Below are 25,295 nucleotides of genomic sequence, written 5' to 3' on the forward strand. Positions count from 1 at the left end.
TTGACTTCAGTTTTTCAGAAACTAAAATATAATACTATTTACTATTTTCATATGGCTTAAATTTCTCTATAATTTATTTCAATCACCTACTAATAATGACCATCTAGACTTAAGTTACATATAAGCTGGGAATTTTTCTGTCCTTTTTTTTTTGTATCCCTAGCACTTAGAACAGTACTAGCATATAGTACAAACTAAATAATAGCTAGTTGATTTGACCTACTGAATCAGAGAACAGAAAGATTTTCCCCCAAGCTGGAAGAGTCCTTAGGAGAGATTATCCTAATATTAAAACTCTCATTTTACAAATGAAGAATCCAGAATTAGCATCAAGGTTATCAGATTCCCAGTCTACTATCCCATTAAATGCTGAGGTACAGTGAGCAAAATCATAATAATCAAGTATTATCTAGGTATGTGAGTATTAATTAGGATCAGACCTGTGATTTCATTAGTATAGGAAATTTCCTATACCAATGTGAGGAAACTCTTTGCAGAAATGAATATAAGAACATTCCTGCAAATTATAGTCACTGAGTATTATCAAGGACAACGAAAGGTTAAATGATTTTACTTGGAGTGACAGGATAATATGTTGTCAGAGGCAAGACTGGAATCCTGGTCCTCTTGACTCTTGAGGCCTAACCGTCATACCACATTTGGTGTTTAACAGCTATTCAATCATTTCAGTTGTGTTCCTGGCCCCCATCTGAGGTTTTCTTGGCAAAGACACTGGAAGTGGCTTGCAATTTCCTTCTTTAGCTCATTTTTTACAGATGAAGAAACTGAGGCAAAAAAGTAAAGTGACTTGCCCAGGGTCACACACCTGTTAAGAGTCTGAGGCCAGATTTATATTCAGGTCTTCCTAACTGTAGGCCTTTTCCAGTGGAAAAGAAGTTTTTAACAATTCTTTGGCTCTTAAAATTGTATTGCCTCCATCACAGACCTATCCCAGGCACATTTGATCTGGTCCAGACTCTCACCGTCTTTATTTTCTTTAATGTCATTTCCTCTACAGAGAACACTGGACACAAAGATCTTAAATCCCAAATGTGGGATCACTGTCATTAATGAAGAAGAGTTTGTTGATAAAATCTTTTTCATTTTTTTCTATTTCTTATTTTTCATCTACCTATTAATCCTCCAGGTACATCTCTGAAGGATCTTTGAATATAGTTGAGTTGGGTCTCAAGCATTCCAAAAACTTTTTCTTCCACTGTTGCTTTTTATGAAGCATTACTTCCCATTTTTCATCATTCTCCTCAAGTTTTTGCAAATTGGGTGATAATCTAAACTGATGTTATACTTCTCTTCACATCTTTCAGTCTGGCAAAGAAGTGGTTTTCTAGGGTTTGGGGGGTACTTTTGTTGTAGGTGCTTCGTATTCATTAAAATTTCATAGAAAATAGCTATAGTCTATCATAGGCATCTGCTCCTTTAGTCATTTCCCATTTTTCACTGTCAACAGCTTAGGTATATTTTTTTCTTAGTGAGGATTTTAATTCCTACGGTAATAAGGTAACACTGTCCACATCTAGTTGATCTGGAAATGCTCACATTGACAATCAATCCCTACTGTGATACGGTCAATTTCTATCTTTGTAATGTTAGTGTTCAAAATGTCCAGGGCTAATTTCATTCTCCTCTTGAAGAAGTGATTTATGACATATAAGCATGAAACTTTTGTTCAAGTCTATAAGTTTTTGGCCCATTGTGTTCCTTAGGATCATAGATTTTTGAACCAGAAGAGACCTCAGAAATCGTCTAGTCTGATGTCTTCATTTTATAGGTCCAGACATGTTAAGTGACTTTCTCAAAAACATACTGGTAATAAATAACAGAGCCAGTATCTGAACAGCTCTTTTAACTCCAAATCTAGTACTTTTTTTTCCCTACATTATGTCATATCTAAATAATATATATATGCATGTACATCTACACACATACACACATACATATGTATAAACATATACATGTATAATTTATTTTGCCAACCTTCCTTTTGCTTCCATTTGCATAGAAATGACCAGTTATTAATGCTTTAATCAATGAAGAGAGCTTAGAGTAAAGGATTTCTTCTATTAGACTCAAGCATCACCTTCTCTGAAACCTGGTTTTAGTGAGCTGCCTGAGGTACTGGGAAGTTCAGGCGTTTTCTAATAGTGAACACAGTATCTGAATCCACATTTTCTCTCTTCTACCTACTCTTATCATACAGATTACAGTGTTAAAGTACAAATATAAAGAACTCAGGTCTTCCTGACAGGAAGGCATCTCTTTACTACACCACACAGATTTCAAACTTCAAAATCTAAGTATAATTAATTTAATCTGAAATACTGTACTGAAATCTTCACTGAATTTCTTTTGTTCTTTATCCTCAGATACTGCTGGCATATAAAGTGCATTTTTAAAATTGTAGGGTTTTTGGCTCGTTGTGACCATCACAAGACAAGATGCCCAAGCTTCGCATGAAAAGATGCTTCTTGCTGCTTCTGGAGAAGTGATACAATGGATTTATATTATTTACTTAGAACTGTTCTATTTAATTGCAACTTCTTTACACTGTCTAAAGTACATGATAAAATGTAAAAATCACTCTTAACTAGGGCAGCAGTGAAACAGGTGGCCGACCATATTTAACCCACAGGCCATACGTTGCTGACCCCAGCTCTAAAACCTTTCCAAAATGGCAGATCCTGTCATAGCTTGTGCTCTGCTGGCATAGTATTCCATAACCCTGAGTCATGCCCACAATGAGGCTTCAGAGTAGTGGTTTCCTACTCCTTGCCCAAATTTCTAATATACTATGTACAATTTTATAAACAGTTAAGCTGAAGTGAAGAAAGATTTAGTTGAATAAACATATATAAACTCTATGTTCACATTTGTGAACAGTTCACACAGGCTGAAATCTATAGTTCAATTTCTACAGGTTGTCCAGATTCAATCACCATCTGACCACTGAGGCATACATAGTCAATTCTATCACTAAACCTAGCACAGGCCAAAGTTTAATTTAATGTTGTTGAGAAGAGGGAAGCAAAATTGTTTTGAAATTCACTATGAAAAGCAGCCTGTTGTATTAAAACAAACGGCAGCTTGTTTCTATCATTCCTTTGTTTGACAAGTCTGGGCTGGCAAGAAAGGTCATTTATGCCTCAAAGCATCGAATTAACATTTGAGGACATGAATTTTAAAAATGGCTATTTGCTTCTGCTTGGTGAATTGCAAATGTACTTAATAAAAAAGAGAAGTCACTACAGTCTTCTTACTCAATGCCCCTAAAAAGGAAAAAAAATAAAATTTTTCCTCAGGCAAACAAAGAATTGATTTTACATCCATGTCAACACATGCTGACTATGTCTTAATTAAGACTTGTTCTTTAATATAAAAATTAAGGAGGTTGCTGAAATGATGTCAAACTCTTAAGGAATGGGGAAAGAAAATTACTATTTAATTACCATAAAATTATTTTTGGCACCTCATATAAATATCGCATAAGCTGAATAAGAATCCACATCCACCTCTCCCATCCACCAAACAGCAGCAATGGAACAGTTTATGGAATAATTTGCAATGGATAAAGTGTAGTCTCGGTTAAACCAGCATTTCCGGCCTTGTACCACCAAAAGTAAAAACATGTATATGTATAAAGTGTGTATAACATGATCTCACATTATAATACAGACAAAATTTTATTAAATAAGGAGAGTGTCTAAAACATTTTTCACTGGGCTTGGAAATATTGTGGTTTAAGCTGAAAAAAGTTAGTGAAGTTTCATAAGAAATAATAAAAAGTACAAGAAGATAATAAAAACATGTAAATACATAGAAAAGAAACTCTGTTCATTTGTTGCATCTCTCTTTTTTAAATTAATTCTACCTCCGACCCCAAAAAGGCCAGCAGAGCCCAACCAAGCTGTAACAAAACACGGATAATCCTAAGTATTAAAAATCAAGTATATGCTATGTAGTTCCATGATAAAATTTCTGGAGACCATGGTGATGTGGCAGCTAGGATCTGTCACTTCCAGATACAACCAACTTAACACCCAACTCATTTTCCTTTATTTTATTCAACTTTTAAGTGGAGGAGTCACTAATTAAAAAGTTATTTATACATCATCCTGCCTGATAAATTAAATGAACTAAAAACGAAGAGATGAATTAAAGACAAGTAAATGTACAAAGAATGAAGAAAGTTAAAAAAAAAAAAGGGCAGGTAGTTCTCCATCATTAGAGCTAACTTTCTGAATTCTTTCACTTTTTAGTACTAGGAATTTTGTAGAGACTTCCTTCAAAAAACTGAATAATTGCAGTCACATCATGAATAAGAAAAAGAACCCAAGACTCTAAGGTTTTAAGAACAAGAAATAATGTAAGTTCTGTTGTCTGTCTGTCCTTAAACATAAAAAAAGGATAAGATGTTCTTCTATATTAGAGTTCAGAAAACAAGGGCCACAAATACAATAAAACTATTTATAAATATAAAAAACAATTCTTAATTTCTCAAGTCCTACAAAAATAGGCACTGTGACAAATTTGGCCTGCAGGTCCTAGTTGGCCTATTGCTGACCCCAGCCCTACATGACATCTAAGGTCTAAGGTCTAAGTAAGAACTTCCAGTTCTAACTCTTCTAAGTCAATGAATTAAATCATTGTTCTTCATTTAAATAATAACATAAGCTAGACATGTCAACATTAGCCAATATTCTTATAACCTCAGATTATCACCTCTCCAATGTTACCTCATTTGCGTGGGTATTCTCTCCAAACATGAAGACTGCAACCTATTCATACATGTTATCCCATGTGAGTCTCATCCATGTCTTCCATAAATTCATCACAGAGATCCCTTTGACATTTTGTTGCCTAACTCACGTTCTCCTTATAGCATATGAATACAAATGAAATAAAAACGCTGTCATTTTTCTGGTCATGTATCTTTCTGATCACATCTTTTATACCAGGGATGTCAAACAAATAGAAAAATGGGTCACTAAAAGATACATAAGGCTTCCTGTAGGCAACATACTGACTTAGAAAACCACATATTAACATTATCTGTGATCTGTTGTATTTTTACTTATTTTGTTAAATATTTCTCTGCTTGGTGCTGCTTGTCTGACACTTCTGCTTTACACTGCTTTCCCATTTGTAATGTGTTATAGTCTACAACTTCATTTCTTCAGATAACAGAACATTTCATGATTCACATCCATACAATTAAAAAAAAATCTATAAATTGTTTTAACAAATTTTTTCACCATCAATGGTGAAGCCACCACACGTAGATTCTAACATTATAGTCCCAAATGCATTGCCACAGGAAGTAGAAATGGAATTGAAGAACATAAATACGGAAAAAGCAGCTGTACTAGACCAAGTACACCCAGAGGAGGCTTATGCCGGAGGCTACACAATTTAGAAGGCATTGATGGATCAATTCTGAAGATATATGAAAGAAGGAAGAATACCAAAGGGATAGGGCAAAAATCTTAGACCTCACTCTTTGTACCTTCTTTTCTATGTGTTTACTTTTCCCAACAACACAAAAAATTTTATGAGAATAATTCTACAAGTGTATCAAGGATATCCTTGAAGAAAGTTTTATAAGGAAACAGTCCCTCCTAAGCAATATTCCAAAGTAGATCACATTTGTACAAAGGTACAACTGATATGGATAGCAAACATAAGATTTCACTGTGTCTACTATTTCCTGACTTTAAAAAAGAATTTGACATGGTAGAACAAAACATTGCCTTAAGGGCCCTTCTCCAACATCTTATCTCCTAGCTTCATGTCAAAATTATATTTCAGATAATTATAGATTGAATAGGGTTTTGTAGACAAACCTGAGAATCAAACCACCACTAATAGCTTGCTTCAATGGGAAAACAGACCTTTTAGAACACTACCTGTTCATAAATTCAGTAATCTGTCTTATATCCACTATTATAAATGTCTCAAGATAAATTACAGTATCCAAACACTATATCTTAATTACAGAAAACATAGTCTTATGTCATACTTCATGGGTGCACAATATTGGCCTATAATGATAATGACTATTTTGTTCAAAGTTCAACAAAGATATGATAGAAAATGCTATGCATAGATTGATTGATAAGAAAAAAAAAGAAAAACTTTATGTACTTTTATGAAGGTACTACACCAAGGTTAAATTTAGCACTTTGTTATATACTATAGAGAGTCTTGTCCTGTTTCATGTAAACTAAGGGAATATGTCTTTTATTCCTCCTTCCTGGTAAAGAAACTAGCACAGTGTCAGGTGCGTACTAAATGATCAGCAAATATTTGTTAATTAAATACATAATGCTCAGCATAACAGTAAGCAGCACTGAAAATGTTCCCCTTTTAGTCAGGTCACTTGACAAAGGACTTTGGTACAGCAGTCCAATCCCCAAAAAGCACAGAGCTCGAAAGTGGGCATTCCTTGCTCAATCAAGCAAAACAGGGAACACTGAACAAACTGACCCACTAATGCTACTGCCGTGCTGCTAGCAGTTTACGACTTCCCTAAAGACCCATGTAGCCGAACAGGACAAAAACTGATAAGAAAATTACCAGCACTCAGATTAAATTAGCCACACTTCCCCTAAAAAGGAATTAACATAGCCAAACACGACAACTCATTTGTCAGATTTGGAGAAACGAAATTTCTATCTGATTTTAGCTCAAAATTCTTCGGCCAAAAATTCTACCATTTTGTAGGGAGAAATTTTTCATCTTAAACATAATCCCATTGGGGTTGATTGTTAGTTGAAGAAGAAAATGCTAAACTTTTAAATTAAAGGCATTTTTAAAATTTCATTTATTTTCTTAGCATTTTATGGTAACAAAAGGATCGTGGACACATGTAATTTACATGGTGCTAAAAGGATAGGCCACCACTGAGCAGTGTAGTTTAAGGAGTGTAAGGAAGGAACAATGGATTTAGAGACAAGAGGGTGCTGGCTTGAATCCTGGTTAGAACATTTCCTACTTGTGTGACTTCAACAGTCACTTTACCTGGGTGTGGCTCATCTGTAAAATGAAAGGACTGACCCTGCTAACGACTAAGGTCCCTTTTAACTCTAAATCTATGATCTTATTGGTGCAATGTGTCTTCTGATTGGTAGGGATTATTAATCACTTCTATGTTGTTTTTACTTCTTTTCTTTCCAAGGAGGCTGAATTCTCTCCAAACTCAGCTACTGTCATTCTCTGACTGTGAGTTCCCAAAACAAACCACAGCCACTGTTAGTGTTTTCTAGCAAGCAAACTGCTCTTTCTCTACGTAGAGAAGTATATTAGAATATAGAGTATATTAGAGTAGTATTTATCTTTCCCACTCCACAAAGTACACAAGCACACACATCTACTTTCTCTTGATCCATGATCCACATTAACTCACTGCTCACTGTGAGACTAGAAAAGTTGAGATAAAGAAACAGACTGAAAAGTGCTAAATGAGGGGGTACTGTGGGACTTCACTACAGGTGACCTTTCCTTCCTATCTGACAATCTACTGAGGCCCTCAAACTGGCTTAGAGTATTTTCACATCTTATAGATAACTGTAGACGTTGTGCAAAGCATCATTGCTTCACAAATGTGTTTTGGTTTTAAAACAGTGACATCGTGCTCTACAATAAGGCTATTTTTCATGGCATACAAACCACCAGAATTTAGTGATAAATCTTACCCAGTACTGTCAATGAAAATTTAGAGTTATGTATACAATTTTATAAATACTGCTAAATAACTAATTTCTATATGATTCTGGCTGAAGGTAAATCTGATATGTTATCTTGACTTTGTAAAGCTATCCATAATCTGTGATAAATCTTCCTGGTATACTTCAGGAGAATAATTACAACAAAATAACGGATGATAGGATCACAGGATAACAGATTTAGAACTAGAGGAAGACTTGGAGACCATCAAGTCCAGCTCCCTCATTTCTCAGACGAAGAACTAAACTGGAACAGAATTATAATGGATATCATCAACAGTGACATAACCAACTGGATAATCACATAAAATCTTCATCTTTGCAAACTTCTCTGGGTAACTGTAAAAATAAAAGCCTGGCAATAGCATAGAATATTTTTTCCCCCAAAAAAAAGATGAAGAGAGGAATAAGAATGGGAAGAAAAGGAAGAAGGAAAGCATGGAGAGAGCAGTCCAAAATAGAACTTCATTTCACTATTCTTAAGCATCTACTATGTACAAAACCACCGTGCTAAGGCACTGAGCATAGAAACACCAAAACAAAACATTCCTTAAGAAATTTACATTAACACTTAGGAAAATAGGGCACATTTACAGATTAGTAAATACACATCAGCTTAAGAACAGAAAGTACATTAATAATTAGGGAGATCAAGGAAGGCTTGATATGAAAGGCAACACCAAAGCTGAGCAATGAAGGAAAGAGAGGAAGGTGAAAAAGAAATGCATTTTCAAGCCAAGGAAGACAGTCTCTTGAAAAGGCATGGAAAGATTTACATGATCTGACATAAAGTGAAATGAGCAAAACCAGGGGAATATTATACATAGCAACAACAATATTATACGATGATCATCTGTGAATGACTTAGCTATTCTCAGCAAGATAATGATCAGAGACAATTCTGAATAACTTATGATGAAAAATGCTATCCACTTCCCGAGAAAGAATTGATGGAGTCTGAATGAAGATCAAAGCATACTTTTCTTTTACTTTATTATTCGTGGAGTTTTTTGGGTCTGCATTTTCTTTTACAACATAACTAATACGGAAATGCTTTATAACATTGTACATGCATAGGCTATAACAAACTGCCTGCCTTCTTAAGGATGGGGAAGTGAAGAGAAAATTAGAAACTCAAAATTTAAAAAAACTAATGTTAAACATTTTTGTTTACATGTACCTGAGAAATAAAAATAAAATTTTGTTTCAGAAAAAAAAGAGAAAGTGATTTCTAATTTGGTATGACCTGCCAGAGCTCGTGCTCTTACTGGCATTTCCTTTCAAAAGCTAGAGGCGGGAATCCATATCACAGTGAGACATGAGACTATGTATGCATATATGCACATAAGCAGAGAAACATAGTAGTAGCTGACATATAAATAACACTTTAAAGTTCACAAAACTTTCTCAAAACAATCCCAAGAGTTAGACAGTGAAAGTAGTATTATCCTTGGTTCACTAAAGAGCCAACTGAGGCTCAGACAGGTTAAGTCAGTTGTTCTGAACTTGGAAAGAGTTCCCTGTGGGCAGCAAAGATTTCTCAGAATCAATTTGTATCAAGGCCAAGAGGTCAATTCAGGCCTTCCTCATATTCATCAGCACCTACATGGCCTCTCTTCACAGTCATATAGGAGAATACATAATTTTAAAAGGTTAATTGCTGAAAGCCTGACTATATTGTATTTTCCAAATATATTACTCTTCTGAAGTTTATCACCAACCCAGAAGGCTAGAGTGCATTATCTAAGTTCCACTGAATTTGGTTTGTCTGTAACAAAGGTAACTGCACTGGATATACATAGCCTAAAAGGGGTAATAGGGCTGGGCATATGCATTCACCTCTTGCTGAAGGGTATATACTGTGTCCAGCTCCATCACTACAAGCATATATTAAAGTCTCTACTTTAAATCCAGAATATTTAATCTCATCTTTCATATCCTAACTCATAAGGTTTCTGGTTCCACGTAACGATCAAAATTTCTATCAGTGTTTTTCAAATGCTTTTTAAACCACAAATCCCCTATAACCTTCAGTATAATATCACTCCAACCACAGCACAAGGAAAATGGATCTACAGTTTATTTTAAAAATCTGATTTTATAGGAAAATTTTTATATACCACAGTGTAGGAGTCCTTAACCTGGGGTTTATAAATTTAAAACATAGGTATTTTGATAACTATGATTCAATAAGATTAGCCTTCTTTGTAATTCTATGTATTTTGTCTTATGCATTTAAATTCTGAAGAGTCAACAGGCTTTACCAAATTGCCAAAAGGAGCAAAATGGAAAGTGTACTGGACTAAGGTATATATAACCATTCTGAAATTCTGAAACCTAGTGGTACCACTTATAGCTGTATTACATGGAACAAGTAACAATCTCTGAGGGTCTCATTTTCCTTGTTTGTGAAATGAGACCTGCCCTGTCAACTTCACAGGGTTTTTTTCTTTTATATGAAACACGTACAATAGACACAATAAATCCTTCTTCAATGACAAAGCATACAAATATTTTAAAGGATTAAGAGATTAATGAATCAACAATGTCATTTCATATTGAAGAGAATCATTAACAATCAACCTAATATATGCTGGATAGACACTATAAATGAACAAAGGGTTGGGCGCCCAGAATTGAACATGAGGAGAGTGGTCAGGATTGCCTTTAGAAAGTTGTTCAATTCTTTTAATGATACCAAGATTCTCCCTGAAACAAAGACTCCTCTTTTTAACTTCAATATTCCTCCAGTGTTATCCTATGGCTCCAAATCACGTAATCTTAGGTCTCTGATACCACTACCACTTAGGTAGTAGTATCAAATTCAAACAGAAACAGGGATGACTAAACCAAACAAAAGGATCCTTGGGGACCACATGCTGATTTAGTAAGCCACATATTAACATTACTTATATTATATTTTTATTTACTTTATTAAATAATTCCCAATTACATTTTACATTTACACTGTAATCTGGCCTGCACGGGCTATATGTTTGACACCTCTGCTCTGAAGAACAGAAATTGAGATTAAGCCAAAGGATAATGGGGAGGTATATGGTGAGTGAGTGTGTATAGGCTATAATGTATCACAACCAAATAACTACAAAGGAGATTATGGATCGGTCAGTTCCTCTCAAGACTTCTATTATAAGGAAGAGCCCGGGTCAGCTATTTCATTCCTATATTTCTTTGCAGTCCGTTCCTGACTCTCTAGACTTCTTTCTTCATCATTCCCCAAGTAGCTTTCCCACCTTCAAAGTTACTTTCCCCATCATTCTTCAGCAGACCTTTTTTTAAAAAAAATAATTTATTTTCAGTTTTTAATAATAATTCAGTTGTGAATTTTCTCCCCCCTTTCTCTTCCCTTCTTCCCCAAGACTACATGCAATCTTACATGGGTTCTATATACACATTCTTATTAAACACATTTTCACATTAGTCATATTGCACAGAAGAATTAAAAAGAATAGGAGAAACCATGAGAAAAACCAAAACAAAACAAGACATAACAAAAGAGAAAATAAGTCTGCTTCATTCTGCATTCCAACTCTATAGTTCTTTCTCTGGATGTGGATGGCATTTTGCCTCAAAAGTCCTTTGGAAATGTTTTAGGTCCTTCATTACTGTGAAGGGCTAAGTCTATCAGAAAGAGTCCTGGAACACTGTGGCTCTTACTGTTATCCTGGTTCTCAGCAGACCTTTCTGAAGATCCCTCCACTACTGTGGCCCTTTCCTCTGACTGGTCAGTCTTCCATCTCCCTTTCAGTTTCCTTTTATGGGCTGTCTTCCAGAATTACAACGTAAAACTCTTTAAGAATAGGGACTATCTTTTTTGCTTCTATTTATATTCTACGCAGTTAACACAGTGCTTGGCACATCCTATAAGCTTACTAAATGTTCATAGGCTTGACCTGAAGAGTAGTATAAACGATGACTTCAAAAGAAAGTATAAATGAAAGAAGATAATGGGCTGCTAATGTAACAAAGGCAATGAATGATATGCCAAATTCTCCACAATATCTCTGCCCTATCAAGAGAGTTAAGGAAGGCTTCTCCCCAATATACCATACATGAATTCCACGATGGACTTAAAGATGGATAGACAGGGATAGCTTATGATCTGCATTGCTAGAAAGCATATCCACACTGGTAAGATCAGAGATCCATTTGAGCATTCTCAATGGCTGAAAAGAATTGTCCTAGGGACTGAGGCATAACCAAACCAAACCAAACCCGCCAACCAACAAACCAATAGTCCTTGGCCTGAAGAAGCTATTATCTTGTGCTACTTTTGCTCTCCCTGCTGCAACAACTGCTTGATGGCATTCATTCACTTGTGTGTCCATTTTCTTAACTAAGGATGGGATTTACCAGTTGCTATTCACAATGAATATTAAGTAATATGTAATGAATTTACATAACTAGCATTTTTCTTTTAAAGAGGTGAAAGTTTTATTACCTCATTTATTCCCATAACAATCTTAACACTAAAAGGCACAGTTATAATAAATCATTAGCAAAGCCCAAATTAAAATGAACATTTCTCTGGTTCCAAGGGCACCAAGTTAGGGTTCACTAGACAGTTTTATTGCAAATTGATCTATGTGTGCAAAGGTCCTGATCTGAGCTCTGCCCCTAGATAGCTATGTGTTTTTAGTAAGTCACTATCAGGGAATCAGTTTCTTCATTTCTAAAACTGAAGTGGGCGGGAAGGAGAAATGAACTCTAGCTCAACTTCCATGATTCTGTCATTTGTGTTTGCCGCTTCAATAGACCTGTATGTGAATCACTTAAATAGTACAGACAACCACCCACACATTACTCCTTAGTGTGTTGTGTTATTACTGTTTGTTTTGCGGGGAGGAAGTGGTCCATATTCTCCAAACAGTCCTACATAACAGATCTCCACATGAGAGAAGCCTTCCTCCGGGTTCAATAAAAGCAGACTATCAGAGAAGTGTAGTGAAAAGATCTTTCCTCCAAAAGAGCCCTGGACTGGTGTGGGAAGACAGAATTAAAGAATCAAGACCTAGCTAGTCCTTCTGCTTCTGAGCTACAATTCCAAAGTCAATTCACCTCTCTCTGTGCTTAATTTTCTTATGTTTGTTTTAATGAAGTTGACCTCATACTCTAAAAGGGGGGGAGGGGAGAAGAAAGACACTGTTAAACATCATAGAACACCTCTGAATGCAACTAAATCATTCCACCTCCGATTATCCTTCCACCTCTGACTGAAACCACCGAGTATAAGCAAGAACAAGTCACTCAGTATCCACTGAAGTTTCCTCATCTATAAAATGGGGATAACAATTACATCACAACTTCAGAGGTTGTTACAAAGAAATGACTTTGTAACTCAAAATCGCTTTACAAAGGTGAGACACTAGGATTATTCATTTAAGATTAGTACACACAATGTAAACACAGGGAAGACGCTGACTTTTGCCAAGGAAGGAGTCATTAGCTCTTTACTCTACTTGACAAATTGATTTCACTCTAGCAAAGCTGTTAGTTACTGTGGGTGCTCTAGCCTCAAATACATTTTCACACATCCTCAGAAACTGGAATAAATAGTGATGAAACCTCAGAAGGTGAAATATTGCTTAAGAAGGTATAGTAGAAACACATCAGCAGAATCCCTTAACACAAAATAACACAAGTACAAAGTCCTCCACCTTGGGCAAAGTTTAAAAAACAACCCTTTATCAGAAATTCTTCCTTAACGATATTCTTTAAATTTGGGGTCTCTGAAATGCTCACACCACAACCAGTAGTTTAAATAAGTCTAACAGTTAAATTTTAGCAGTATTTCCTGACAGACCTCTAAAAGACTACAGATTTTCCACGGCAGTGGACATCATCACTTCACATGATTACTTATAAACTGATGCTCTGCTCCCTGCTCTGCCCAAGCCTCACCACCCGCAGGAACATACGTTTCAAAATTGGGGTCACAAAATGAGGAGCTACAAGACTAACAAATCAGCCAGGTTCCTGGGGGGGAAACGTTTCCTAACAATAACAACATTTAACCGGCACGTCTGCAGCGAGGGCTTCAATGTGGCTAAATACTCTATGTTGTCCGTAAGTCTGAAGTTCAACTGTAAAATTTCTTGGGGAAATCTGAAATTTTTTAAAGTCTGAATAAAAACGTCTGTGGTGGTGCTGATGTCTTAAACACTTTGTGTTCTTATTGTACTCGTAAATAAAAATTTCAGCAACTAAAACAGGGTCTAAGGAAGAAAAATCAATGAGAATGGTGACGTTTCACCGTGGCATTTCTTTGACCGTTTTCCCGTCAGTTCCTTAAGCTACAAAACACAAAGTGAAAGTCTCCCGCCCCCCCATCCTCCAGCCCAGGACGCTTTCACTTTCTCCCGCAGGTCCTGAAAGCGGGGCGACCCCATTCAAGCGAGGGGCGCTTTTACTTTACGTTTCAACAGAGAAGGGAAGCAACGGCGAACGCCTGAGAAGGTAAGCAAGCTCTACGGCGCGCTGAGGACTCTGAAAAGGAAACCCCTCACATGACGCGTGGGAAAGCATGATCAGACTGAAACATCGCAAGCAGGACGACCGAAGCTCCCCTTCGCGCCACAACTCTGCGTTCCCAAACAACTGCGCCGGCCCTCCGACCCCAGGGCGCACGCGCCGCCCCGCCCTCCCCTCCCCCCACCACAGCAGCCGCCCACACAACCCCCCTCCCCCCCACGCACGCACCGTCAGCCCGGCCTGGCCCTCAGCTGAACCGCCGGGGCTGACGTCAGCTGGCGACTGAGGCAGCATTCCTGAACAGTTCAGACGAACCCACTGGTGGGAAGCTTCGAAAGCCCTCAGCTGGAGCGGAGCGAGCAGAGGCTTGGCCGGGAGCCAGACGCCTGAGCTCAGCACTCGGTAATGCACTTCCTTTCGACTTCGCAGCTCGCAGAATGCCTTTAACCCTTCCTTCACCTCGCGGCTGGACGGTTCGCCCTCTCCTTGGCGCACCGCAGCCTCCCGGTATCGAACTGGTTTTGATGTCGCCGAAAGAAGCCCCGACCCCGAGCGTGATCGGCTCGAAGATCAGGCCTGTCGTTGGGAGAGGTGGGTGAGACCCCCCACCGCAGGAGGCCCAAGGGCGGCGGGGCCGGCTCCTGGGAACGTGCCCGGCTCCTGGGAACGTGCCCGGCAGGGCTCCTCCAAGGACACGTTCGAGAGGGGCGCCGCGCTGGTGCCTAGAGCCGGGCAAAGCTCGTTTTTCCTCATGAACAATCTCTTTGAAAATGAAGGTTTTCTCCACCTAGATTCTTATACTTCTCCATTTCAGAACTTCTGCTACCATAGGTTTTTTTGTTCCTGAACATGACTTCTACAAAGAATTCAAAATGTGCTTTTACCATTTTTAGTCTTTCTAGAAAATAAATGTTAAGATCAGGTCCGATCTTGTCCTCTCTGTAAGGCAAGTCCCCTTTTTTTAAACGCCTAAAAGTGAGGCACTGAGATTTTTAAAGTCCCAGGGGCCCCTGGTATTTCCTTCCAAAGCCCTAGACTGTCTCGATTTCTATGACAGTGTTAAGGGAGGGGCGGCGGGGTCGGAGAACGGGAGTGCGGACACGCCTTTGGGTCCTTCCTACCCCTACGACCTTGGGCAAACCACAATCTTACTGGGCTCCAGGGTCCGCTTTTGTAAGGCGAGGGATGTGACCTAAATGGCCTCTCGAGCCCCTTTCAGCTCCGGATCCACGAGTCTAGGAATTGACATGCCAGGATCCGTGTCATTCCCACGTGTAGCTTAAACATACAAGTCATCTGAGCGTATCTGCCTCACTTAAAACCACAAAATCACTCCTACAAAGAGCATTTGCCTTAATCGCCAATTTTTAAATTAGCTTCTTTTTATACTAAATTCACTGCAGCACTTTGAAAACTGCAGTTTTAAAGATCTCTACACAGTAAATTAGTTCATCTTTCAACTGCTGACAAAAAGTTGCAAAAACAAAAATCTTACGTGTCAAGCATGAAACTCAAAGGTGAAGAAGTCAAGTCTCAAAATCTCTAAGGAAAAATAGCCAGGAAAGGCAAGCTCCCATCATTCATGAAATAATTCCAAAAGTACACTGGAGAACTATGAAAGTCAAGTTTAAGAACTTTGATTTACTTTAGTATTTTCTAAGCAGATCAACTAAAAAGTTGATAATATTCAGAATCATCGTTCTCCTTTTCATCACTACCAGGATTAGAATTCACGCAAAACTTGGTTTCGATTCTAACTACAAAAGTGACAATACTGAGCGAAAATGCCTAATTCAAATTTTGGTGGGTTCTTAAATGTAACAAAAGTAAAAAAAAAAATATTTAGTCTAGTAAATAAATACTAAATTGTTACTTCTTTCAGATATTTTTATTTTAGGAAAAGCTAGGAATACCCAGCACCATTAATAGACACTAGATACTTTCCTGTGCCTAACCATGCCTAACCATGACAAAAATTATAATAGCTAACATTTAAAAAAAAAAAAAAAAGGCTTTAAGGTTAACAAGCCTAGGAGATAACTGATGTCTATTTTATAAATGAGAAAATGGAGGCAGACAGAAGTGATTTACCCAGGATCACGTAAGGTTACTACCACAGGTCTGATTCAGGATTCAGGGGCATTCCTGACTCCAAGTCTAGCACCCTCTATGCCACAACCACTGCACTAGAAAGAGTCCCCAGCTTGCAAATATGTCCTGTTCAAGATGTAATTCCTGGTTCTTTGGGACTCAAAATATGTATCTTCATAAGTACAATGATGCATATAATGACCACCCTATCAGACCCATGATAAAAAAAAAAGTCTATTTTAAACTATAATTTCAATATTCCATGCTTTTTCTTCCTCACCACATAATTCTCCTCAACCCCTGGCAATCTCATTTCTTTCCTTAAAACTTTGATGAAAATGCAGTAACATTACCCTTTTAGAGCTCTGCACTATTTGATGTCATTGACCACTCACTCCTACTGGATAGTCTCCCATTCAATGGTTTCAGAGATAGCACAATCTCCTGATTCTTTTTCTATTTCAAATCATTCCTTTTGTCTCCTTATCCTCTTCTGGAACCCTTGAGGTCGAACCTTGTCCTACCCCACCTCCATCTTTGACCCTCTGCTCTTCTTCCTCTATACCCTCTCCCTTGGCAATCTCTTTTACTGCTATTTCAACTATGAAATTTACCCATGCAAATGATTCCCAAAGTTATGTTGTCAATGCAGGTCTCTATACTGAGTTCTAGATCCACATCTCCAACTACTTCAATGAATACATCTTTGTCTAAATGTCCAACTTGTATCTCTCAAACTCACTATATCCAAAACTAAGCTTGTTCTCTGTCCTCTAAAACCAGGGTTCCATTATTCCTGTTTTTTTAAAAATTAATTTGTCCCTCACACTACATACCCTCTGATTAAGCAATTTTTAAAAAACGTCTCAATACATATCTACGTAGTTTGGTAAAACAAATCCCACATTAGCTATGTCCAAAAATGTATGTATTCCTCTAAATTTTAAGTTCATCAGGAGGTGAGTGGCTATTTCTTCATTCTTTTGAACTCATGGTTTATCACTGCATTAGAGTTCTAAAGTCTTTTTAACGTTGTTTTTCTCCATAATGTTGAAATCATTGTATAAAAAGTTCTGGTTTTCTGCTCACTTCACTGCATCAGTTCAGGAAGGTCCTCCCAGTTTCTTCTGAAATTATCCATTTTATCATTTCTTAGGGCCAAGGAATATTCTACTATATACATATGCCACAATTTGTATAGCCATTCCTAAAGAGAGGGGATAGGGATAACTCCTTTGATTACAATTTTGGGTCACCAAGAAACTACTGCTATGGTTATTTTTGTACATATCAATCCTTTCTATCTTTGATTTCTTTGGGGAATGGAAGTCTGGAAGTCAACAACTCTACAACAATTTGCCAGGCACTGTGGCAGTAAAGGTAATAAATCTGGGCAATAGGGTATGCACAGTTTGGTTATTTCTGTGAATAGTTAAGAATGGCTTTCTAGAATGGTCGGAACCAATTTACAACTTGTTTGTGCCTTTTTTCCCCACAGTCTCTCCAACATTTGTCATTTTGGCCAGTCTGGGAAGAGGAACCTCAACGTTGCTTTAATTTGCATTTCTCTAATTATTATGGGCATTTTTTTTATATGATGGTTGAGAGCTTGTATTTCATCAGTTAAAAACTGCTTGTTCATAGTCTTTGACCATCTGTCTAATGTGGAACAGCTCTTAGTCTTCAATCAGTTGCTTCTGGATACTGGTTATCTGATCTATTTCACTAATAGATGGGTCTTTCTTTCCTTCTCTCTCTCTTCTTCCCTCCCCCTCCCCCTCCCTCTGTACCAAATGGTTTTAATGATTACAACTTTACAATACAATTTGAGATCTGGTACTGTTAAGACCACCTTTTCTCATTATTAACCTTGAGATTCTTTACCCTTTTGTCCTCCATATGAATTCTGTCAATATTTTTTCTAGTTTTACTGTATAAGATATCCTGTTAGAAATGTGATTTGCATAGTGCTGAATAAATACACTAATTTAGGTGGTATTGTCACTTTTATTATATTTGACTTAAGCAACCCATGAGCAATCAATATTTCTCCAATTATTTAGATCTTTACTTCTATAAAGAATGTTTTATAGTTAGGGTTCATATAGTGCCGAGAGGAATCTTAGACGATACATTCCCAAATATTTTATAGCTTCTGAAGTTATTCTGAACGGAATTTCTCTTTCTGACTCTTCTTATTGAATTTTGTTAGTATATATATGAATGCTAATGGTTTATGTGTATTCATCTTGCATACTACAACTAAGGTTACTGTAATTAATTTTTAGCTAACTCTCTAGGTTATACACATGTATCATCACAGCATGTCCAAAAGCATTAATTTGGTGTTAATCTCTGCCTGTGTTTATTCCTTCAATTTGTTTTTCGTCATTGCTATAGCTAACATTTCTAGCATTATATTAAATAGCAATGGTAATAATAGGAATCCTTACTTTATTCCTGATCTAACTGGAAAGATCTCTAACTTTTCTCCATTACATATAATATTTGCTCTTAAATTTAGATAAATACTACTTTCTATGTTAAGGAGAGGTCCATTTATTCCTATGATTTCTGGAATTTTAAAACTGAGTTTAGAAACTGAGTTGCCTTTTGAACATCTACTTTAACATGGTTTATTATACTTAGTCTTCCTTATGTTGAACCAACCCTATATTCCTTATGTAAACCTGATCTATGCATGGAATATAATCTTTCTGAAATGTTATTATAGTTACTATTTTATTTAACATTTTTGCATCAGTGTTCATTTGGGATACTGGCATGGAGTTTCCTTTCTCTGTTTTCTCTCTCCTTGGTTTACATGGTGCTAAAACTGCATTCTTGTGCTGCTCCACCTGACCATCTCCACCACCAGTCAGTATAAGAAGCAAGTTATAACTGGCCAGTAAGTAGCAAGAAAAACAACTGCAACGGGAAACCATCAAAGAAGCGTAATTTACAAACTGTATCATGTATTAACCAAAAATCACATGCTGGTAATATGTGCTGAATCAGGGGAAAACATCTAGGCTTTTCTGTCAGGGCCTTTTGTTCCTATGATATGTAAATCCCAGACAAATTCCAGACCTCCACAGTAAAGACCAGCACATCACCAAATAGTGTTGATAATTTTTGGATGATATGGACATATTAATTTTAAAGTTTTTCTGACAACTTTGAAATGATTTGAGTATGTTAATGAACTAACCTCAAAGTAACACAGATTAGTTAGTCTGATCCTCTCCCAAAATTCTATAAAAATGAGACTTCAAACTCCTGTCTCCCCAATTGGATCCATGTTACCAAGCACTCCCAACTCTAATCCATGGTTATGAGAGTGATACTCTCTGCTCTCCCTCCCCATCCTCTTGCTCAGGCTGCCTGACTTCCAGGACCACCATATCATCCCCTGTCCCACACTGTCTTAATTCTGTATCCCTTTTGCCACTTGTTCTGTACTTTCAGTGCCATTTGCTCCCAGGTCCTTTGTGGTTCCTGAAGTATTCTTACAATCCTATTTCCCACTACTATCATGGTCTTTCCCAGAGAGTACTCAAAGAACTGGATGTATCTGCACTCATTTCCTAAATTATCAATTCACATATCAAGATGATATTTGTGTCTTAGAGATTAGAAAAGTACCTTCTACTCACCACTGGAAACAGTGAAATAATGTTTGGCTTAATTATTCTTTAAAAGCTTGATAGAATTCATTGTGGGGGATCTGGATCAATGCTGTTCATCACAGTGAGGGCCCATCTGGAGGGCCCTAACTATGCACAGGATGCAGGAATAGGTGCCATCACAGCAGTTCCATTGCTCACTGCCAGTTCTGGGCCACATATCCAGGAGAGACTGACAGTGATTGTGGGGTTCTTACCGTAGGATTTAAGCAGGGTAGTCTCAATTCCAGCCTCCAACCAAGTCTGAAGTTTGCAAGTTTTGGTCTTACAATTGTGATGGAATACTATTGTACTATAAGAAACGACTAATAGGATGCTTTCAGAAAAACCTGGAAAGACATATGAATTCATGCAAACTGAAGTGAGCAGAACCAGATGAACATCGTACATAGTAATAGCTATTACAGTAGCAATAATCAGCTGTAAAGACTTGAGTACTCCAATCAAGACAGTGATCCAAGACAATTCCAAGAGTCATGATGAAAAATGCTATCGACCTCCACAGAGAGAACTGATGAACTTTGAAGGCAGATAAATCACACTGTTTTTGACTTTATTTTTCTTGGATTGGAAGTGTGCTTTTTTTTGCAAATATGTTTTATGTGACTTCACATGTATAACTGATATCAAATTGCTTGCCTTCTAAAAGTGCAGTAGAGGCAAAAGCCAGGAAGAGACTTTGGAACTCAAAATTTTTAAAAATGTAAATGGGAAACATTTAACAAAATACATAAAAATATATTTAAAAAAAGAAAAGATGAGAGCTGTTTAGAAACTATGAAACACAAGCACAGGAACAAAGAGAAACAGGTAAACAAAAATACAGAGGTAAACATAAGGAAGCTATCATTAGAGACCAAGGAAAAACTGTTTACATTCTAATATGGGGACATGATACATAGGTCTCCTCAGAATTCAATTCTCATCAGGCACCACAAAGTCTAATTAGACAGAGGTCCTAATAATAGTCCTATTATGTTTTGATGATCTTAGAAGAATGGAAAGGTAAGGCAGGGGGGAATACACTGTATGGAAGAAGAAAAGAAGGAAGAAGAATAAGAAAAATCATTTCTCATAATTGTGGTGGGAAAATATTTCCATCCATAAAAAAATTAAAAAGCCAGTAAACTGGGCATGCAACTGAAAAAAAAAAGCAACAAGAAAATCATCAAATCAAAAGCCTTGAATGAAATACCAAAACAGAAATCCTGAAAAATCAAAGAGATTAACAAAACTGAAAGCAAAAGAGATTAGTGAATAAAACTAGGAACTAGTTTTTTAAAAAAGAAAACAGAAAAGCTGTTAACTTGATTTTTTTTAGAAAAAAAAAATTACCAGTATTAAAAATGCCAAAGATGCATTTACAACCAATGAAGAAATAAAAGAAATTATTAGAATTATTTCACCCCATTATGTTTCAATAAAATTGACAACCTAATATTTACAGAAATATAGAATGTCCAGATTAACAGAACAAGAAATGAAGAACTTAAAAAACTCAATCTTAAAAAAAGAAACTGAATTTAAAAAATCACTAAACTCCTGAAGAAAAAAACCCCAGAACCCAAGGAATTTACAAGCAAATGCTAATATTTACAAAACAGGTAATTCCAATATTACATAAACTGTTTTTGAAATAGGAAAATGGGTCCCACAAAATTATTCCTATGATACAAATATGTGCTTGATACTAAAATCAGGGAGAGTTAAAGCATAGAAATAAAGTTATATGTCAATATTCCTAAAAACAGTAATGTAAAAATTTGAAATAAAATAATTGTAAGAAGAGTATGCCAACAAATGATACTGATTATATGCTATATTGGATATATACAAAGCTGATATGGACACATATAAAATGCAGGGCTAGTTAAATATTGAGCAAATTATAAGCATATTTGACCATAATAATAAGAATCACAAAAATCATATAATTAACATCAAGATACAGAATGAGTTTTTAACAAGATATAACACCATTCCTAATTTAGAAAAAGAAAATAGAAAGTATAAAAATAAACAAAATTTTCCTTTATATAAATAATATCTGAGATCAAAAGCCAATGTTATGTAAAACAGGGATAAAACTGGAAGGCTTTATAAGATCTATAATAAAGAAAGGATGTCTATTAGCACCATTACTATGTGTTATAATACCAGAAATGCTAACCACAGCAATAATAAAAAGAAAATGAAATTGAAAGAAAAAGCATGGGCAAATACAAAATCTTTTCTTTTTTGCAGGATATATTTTACTTAGGAAACTCCTCTAAGAGTCATCTAAAACTAACAGAAACAATTAAAAACTTCAGCAAAGTTGCAGGATATGAAAAGCAGCACTTTTGTATACTGCCAATAAAATTCAGCAGGAAGAAAAAGAAATTCCACTTAAGATAACTATGGACAGTATGAAATACTTGGGAATTTACCTGCCAAGACACATAACAGAAACTATAGGAACACAATTACAAAATACTCTTCACACAAATAAAGAGAGGTCTACATAACTGGAAAAACATTAGTGGCTCTTGGGAAGGCTAAGGAAATATAATTTAAAATGACAGCACTAACTAAATTACTTATTTGGAACCACACCAATCAAACTACCAAACCATTATTCTAAAGAGCTAGAAAAAAATAATACAATTCATTTGTAACAAGAAAAGGCTAAGAATCTCAAGGGAAATTATAATTGGGGGGGGGGGGGGGACTGGTTAAAAAACAGATGCTGATCAGGTGAACCAATAAGGTATACAGATGCTATCAAGCATAGTATACTAGTGTTGATGAATCCAAAAAATCCCAGTCATTGGAGGAAGAACTCCCTATTGCATAAAATTTGTTGGGAAACCTGGAAAGCAGTCTGCCAGAAACTAGGTATAAACCAACATCTCATACCATTTAGCAAATTAAACTCCATGTGAAAACATGACTTAGACATAAAGAGTGATATTATGAACAAATTAGAGGAGTAAGGAAGAAATTATCTGTCAGATCTATGAATGGGGAACAGTTCATGACCAAATAGGAGATAGAAAGGTTCACAGTAGGTAAAATGGGCAGTTTTGATTACACAAAATCTAAAAATGTTGCATACAACAGACCAATGCAGAAAGAATTAGAAAAGAAGTACGTAAATGGAGGAAAATGTTGGTAGCAAGTTTCTTTAAAAACGGTCTCATTTCCTTTTTCTTCAATTATTTATTTGTTTGAAGTTTTCAGCATTCATTTCCACAAAATTTTGAGCTCCAAATTTTCTTCCCATCTCTCCCCTCCCCCACCCCAAAATGCTAAGCATTCTGATTATCCCTTCCCCCAATCTGCCCTCCCTTCCATCACACCCCACTCTTCCCTTATCCCCATCTTTTCTCTTGTCCTGTAGGGCAAGATAAACTTCTATACCCCATTACCTGTATTTATTTCCCAGTTGCATGCAAAAACAATTCTCAACATTTGTTCCTAAACCTTTGAGTTCCACCTTCTCTTCCTTCCTCCCTCCCCACCCATCCCAACTGAGAAGGCAAGCAATTCAATATAGGCTATATATGTGTAGCTTTGCAAAAGACTTCCATAACACTCATGTTGCGTAAGACTAACTACATTTCTCTCCATCCTATCCTGCCCTCCATTTCTTCTACTCTCTTTTTTGACCTTGTCCCTCCCCAAGACTGTTTACTTCTAACTGCTCCCTCCTCCCATTTGCCCTCCCTTCCATCATGCCCCCCACCCTGCTTATCCCCTTCTCCCCTATTTTCCTGTAGTGTAAGATAAATTTTCATGCCAAATTGAGTGTGCATGTTCCTTGAGCCAAATGTGATGGAAGTAAAGCTCCACTTTTTCCCTCTCACCTCCCCCCTTTTCCCTTCCATTGGAAAAGCTTCTTCTTACCTCTTTTATGAGAAAATAATTTGCCCCATTCCATGTCTCCCTTTTTCCTCCCAATATATTCCTCTCTCACCCCTTAATTTCATTTTTTTAGATATGATCCCTTCCTATTCAACTCACCCCGTGCTCTCTGTCTCTGTCTTTCTCTGTGTGTGTGTGTGTGTGTGTGTGTGTGTGTGTGTGTGTGTGTGTATAATCCCTCCAACTACCCAGATACTGAGAAAAGTTTCAAGAGTTACAAATATTATCTTTCCATGTAGGAATGTAAACAGTTCCACTTTAATAAGTCCCTTGTGATTTCTCTTTCCTGTTTACCTTTTCATGCTTCCCTTGATTCTTGTGTTTGAAAGTCAAATTTTCTTTTCAGCTCTGGTCTTTTCATCAAGAATACTTGAAAGTCCTCTATTTCATTGAAAGACCATCTATTCCCTTGAAGTATTATACTCAGTTTTGCTAGGTGATTCTTGGTTTTAATCCTAGTTCCTTTGACTTCTGGAATATTATATTCCAAGTCCTTCGGTCTCTTAATGTAGAAGCTGCTAGATCTTGTGTTATCCTGATTGTATTTCCACAATACTCAAATTGTTTCTTTCTGCCTGCTTTCAATATTTTCTCCTTGACCTGGGAACTCTGGAATTTGACTACAATATTCCTAGGAATTTCTCTTTTTGGATCTCTTTCACAGGAGGTGATTGGTGGATTCTTTCAATATTTATTTTGCCCTCTGGTTCTAGAATATCAGGGCAGTTTTCCTTGATAATTTCATGAAAGATGATGTCTAAGCTCTTTTTCTGATCATGGCTTTCAGGTAGTCTCATAATTTTTTAAATTGTCTCTTCTGGATCTATTTTTCAGGTCAGTTATTTTTCCAATGAGAATTATCTTACACTTTTTCATTCTTTTGGTTTTGATTTGTAATTTCTTGGTTTCTCGTAAAGTCATTAGCTTCCATCTGTTCCATTCTAATTTTTAAAGAACTATTTTCTTAAGTGAGCTTTTGGCTAAGTGTGCTTTTTAAAGCATTCTTCTCCCCTTTGGCGTTTTGGACCTCTTTTGCCAACTGAGTTAGCCTATTTTGAGAGCTGTTACTTTCTTCAGTATTTTTTTGGGTCTTCTTTAGCAAGCTGTGACTCACTTTTCATGATTTTCTTGCATTGTTCTCATTTCTCTTCCCAATTTTTCCTCCACCTCTCTTACTTGATTTTCAAAATCCTTTTTGAACTGTACCATGGCCTGAGATCACTACATATTTATTTTGGAGGTTTTAGATGCAGAAGCCTTGACTTTTATGTCTTCCCCTGATGGTAAACATTGTTCTTCCTCATCCAAAAGGATGGGAGAGAATACCTGTTCATCAAGAAAGTAACCTTCTATAGTCTTATTTTTTTTTTCCCTTTTTTGG

At 36.6% G+C, this 25,295-nt stretch overlaps 1 protein-coding gene and 1 long non-coding RNA gene across 2 annotated transcripts in view; one reads left to right on the forward strand and one right to left on the reverse strand.

The window, feature by feature from the left end:
- ZSWIM6 (zinc finger SWIM-type containing 6) overlaps positions 1–25,295 on the reverse strand; it is a 212,778-nt gene that overhangs the window by 111,282 nt on the left and 76,201 nt on the right. The gene's annotated exons all lie outside the window — the stretch shown is intronic.
- LOC140501704 (uncharacterized) lies at positions 14,435–19,507 on the forward strand. The gene is made up of 2 exons (XR_011966328.1): positions 14,435–14,822; positions 17,821–19,507. It is a non-coding gene; the product is annotated as an uncharacterized lncRNA (long non-coding RNA).

The sequence above is a fragment of the Notamacropus eugenii genome, chromosome 4 (assembly GCF_028372415.1).
Source record: "Notamacropus eugenii isolate mMacEug1 chromosome 4, mMacEug1.pri_v2, whole genome shotgun sequence".
Lineage (NCBI taxonomy): Eukaryota > Metazoa > Chordata > Mammalia > Diprotodontia > Macropodidae > Notamacropus > Notamacropus eugenii.